Source organism: Gossypium hirsutum, chromosome A01 (assembly GCF_007990345.1).
Source record: "Gossypium hirsutum isolate 1008001.06 chromosome A01, Gossypium_hirsutum_v2.1, whole genome shotgun sequence".
Classification (NCBI taxonomy): domain Eukaryota; kingdom Viridiplantae; phylum Streptophyta; class Magnoliopsida; order Malvales; family Malvaceae; genus Gossypium; species Gossypium hirsutum.
In genome coordinates, this window is record NC_053424.1 from 93,787,797 (window position 1) to 93,791,299 (window position 3,503).

Here is a 3,503-nt window from a genome sequence, read left to right on the forward strand (position 1 = left end):
GGTTGAAAACACCAGCCACTTTTGGCGGCTTCGTTCTCATGACTTCCCACTGATAGTTATTCAGTGACATCTCTTCAATAAATTCGTAAGCCTTTTCAGGTGTTTTGTTGTCTAAAGTTCCACCGGCGACTGCATCGATCAGTTGTATTGTTGAGGGGTTCACACCGTTGTAAAAAGTCTGAACCTGTATCCATAGAGGTAATCCATGGTGAGGGCACCTTCTTAATATGTCCTTGTATCTCTCCCATGCATCATAAAGAGTTTCTAGATCCATCTGCACAAAAGAAGAAATATCATTCCCCAATTTAGTCGTTTTAGTCGGTGGAAAATATTTAAGTAAAATTTTTTCGGTCATTTGTTCCTAAGTGGTGATTGACCCTCATGGTAACGAGTTCAACTACTGTTTCACCTTATTCCTCAATGAAAAGGGAAATAACCGAAGTCGAATAGCATCGTCAAAAATGCTATTGATCTTAAAGGTGTTGCAGAATTCCAGAAAATTTGCCAAATGAGTGTTTGGATCCTCGCCCTGCAAACCATCAAACTGAACAAACTGTTGTATCATTTGAATTGTGTTAGGTTTCAGTTCAAAATTATTTGCAGCAATAGTAGGTCTAACGATACTCGATTCAGTTCCTGTTAAATTAGGTTTAACATAATCATACATAGTACGAGGAGCAGGATTTTGATCTACTGGATTTACAGCAACCACAGGAGGTAGCGAATTATTCTGATTATCATCCATCTCCTCGGTTGTAGTATGGGTATCGTCCTCTCGCTCTTCCTCTATGTATTGTAGGCTTCACCTTATTTCTCTTCGATTTCTGTGAGCTGTGCTCTCGATCTCACTATCAAAAAGTAGAGGTCCTAACGGGTTTCTTCTAGTTATAAACTATAAAAAACCTGCCAGAAGTCGAGAAAATAAAATTTAGTAAATAAAAAAAATTAAATTGCAATAAAAATAAAAATGGCTAAAGTAATAAAAATTAAGCGTTCCTAATATCTTAGTCCCCGGCAACGGCGCCAAAAACTTGATGATCGCTAAAACTAACTAAAAATTCGACTAAGGCAAGCGCACCTATCGAACAGTACGATAGTTATGGTGAGACCAGAAATATCGTATCTACGAGGACTAAAAGTACTAGTAATTACTATCATTTTATTATCTAGCTTGACAATTAAGAGAATATTTTAAACTAACACTAATTATCTAATTAACTAAGATTGCAACAGAGATTAAAGTTGGAAAATACTTTTGGAAAACCGATGGAGAAGATAATACCCAAGAAAGAATTCACCTAGACTTCATTTATTACCTCTGAATTAGACAATTTATTTATTTGACTTAATCCGTAAGAATCCCTAATTTATGTTAATATCTCTCTCGAGACTAAAAACAACTGACTCTAGGTTGATTAATCGAAATCTCTTTCTAATTAAAACCCCTATTATCACATTAACTCGATCTATAGATTCCCTTATTAGATTTGACTCTAATCCGGTAGATTTATGTCGTCCTATCTCTAGGATTGCATGCAACTCTGCTTAATTATGAACGATCTACTCTTAAACAGGGACTTTTGCTCCACTGAATAAGCACATCAAAAACCTGAATTAATATTCTGGAATATTAAAGCAAGGGTTAAATCTCATAATTAAGAATAAGAACAAATATTTATCATATAATTCAAAGAGTAATAAGATTTGTCTTAGATTTTATCTCCATTAGGTATTTAGGGAGTTAGTTCATAATAATGGAAAACATCTCAAAAATTGGAAAACAACAAAACATAAAGAAACCCAAAGAACTTCTAGGAAATTGGATGGAAATCTTTAGTCGATGTAGATCCTCCTTCTGAGCTGATCCTGATGGTTGTTCTCGAGTATTTTCTGCCTTTTATTCTCCTTGTCCCACTTCAATCCTCTTTTAGGGTGTTTATATAGACTTTAGAATGCCTCAAAACCCTTAAAATTAGCCTTTTCTGAGTAGAATTAGACTTGGCCTCGACAGGGACACAGCCATTGCCATGCCCGTGTAAAGGTGCTCAGGCCGTGTGTAATTCTGACTTGGTTTAGTGTCGACACGGCCATGACACATGGGCATGTGGATCACCCGTGTGTAAGTGCCTAGGCCATGGGCCACGCTGAATTAGGCCCATTTTGTCCGTTTTTGGCCCGTTTCTTGCTCTTTTCACCTTCCTATGCTCACCTAAGTGCAAAACATGAATTTAAAGGATTAGGAGCATCGAATTCAATAAAACCAAGGAAAAATCATCCATAAATATGCCAAGCATAGGCTAAAAATATGTATATATTATGGTTTATCAGTGCAAACTTCCATTACTTTCGATCGAGATCCTCGATTCACTTCAAGATGTTAGAAAAGATTGCAAGAAGCTTTGGGTTTGAAGCTTAAGTTTAGTACGATATATCATCCTCAAGTAGATGGCCAGTATGAAAGAGTGATACATGTGCCAGAAGATATGTTGTGAAGCTATGTATTGGAGTTTGCAGGAAGCTGGGAATATTATTTACCTTTGGTAGAGTTACGATATAACAATAGTTTCAAGTAAGCATTCAGATGGCACCCTTTGAAGCATTGTATGGAAAGAGGTGATGAACATTTCTATGTTGGGCTGAGTTAGATGAGAAGCGAATAGTTGGACCTGAGTTGGTTTGCAAGACTAAGGATAAGGTGAAGATGATATGCGAGAGGCTAAAGACTATTTCAGACAGACAAAATTCTTATATTGACTTGAAATGGCGAGATGTTGAGTACCAAGTGGGCGAGCATGTGTTTCTTAAGGTATCGCCATAGAAGAAAGTCCGAATGTTTAGGCACAAAGGAAAGTTAAGCTTGAGATTTATTGGTCCTTATAAAGTGGTGGAAAGAATCGGTCCTATAGCATATTTACTCAAGTTACCCCATAAACTTGATCAAATTCATGATGTGTTTTATGTATCTATGCTGAGGAAATATTGTACAGACTCATCTCATGTAGTGCCAGTTGATGATATTGAAGTATGATCTAATTTGTCATAAGAGGAAGAACCAATGAAGATTATGGCTTACGAGGTGAAAGTCTTGCAAAATAAAATGATTCCCTTGGTCAGAGTGTTGTGGGAAAACCATAAGACTAGCGAAGCTACTTAGGAAACAGAAGAAGCAATGAAGCAATAGTATCCTCAACTGTTTGAAAGAGAACATTTCAAGGATGAAATACCTTAAGTGGTGGAAAGTTGTAACATCCCGAGATAGGGGCCAAAAGTTTTAGCCTTGGAAGTGAGGGTTCACCAATGTTTTGACGAACTAGAGGTTCAACAAAAGAATATCAATAAGGAGTTCACCAGATATACGACGAAGCAGTGTGCGCCAAAAGATGCGATAAGGGGGCGTGCCAAATTCAATGCAAGTTATGTTCGCTAATTGGTTTGGCAAGTTGGGGTTTGCCAATTGGTTTAGTGAACTGGGGTTCGCCAGTCAAAGTCTAGTAAGACTTAAT

The 3,503-nt window shown here is 37.2% G+C and overlaps 1 non-coding gene across 1 annotated transcript; it reads left to right on the plus strand.

The window, feature by feature from the left end:
- The first annotated feature begins 200 nt into the window (after window positions 1-200).
- Window positions 201-307, plus strand: LOC121207526 (small nucleolar RNA R71). Its single transcript, XR_005902608.1, has one exon. It is a non-coding gene; the product is annotated as a small nucleolar RNA R71 (small nucleolar RNA).
- The last annotated feature ends 3,196 nt before the right edge of the window (window positions 308-3,503 follow it).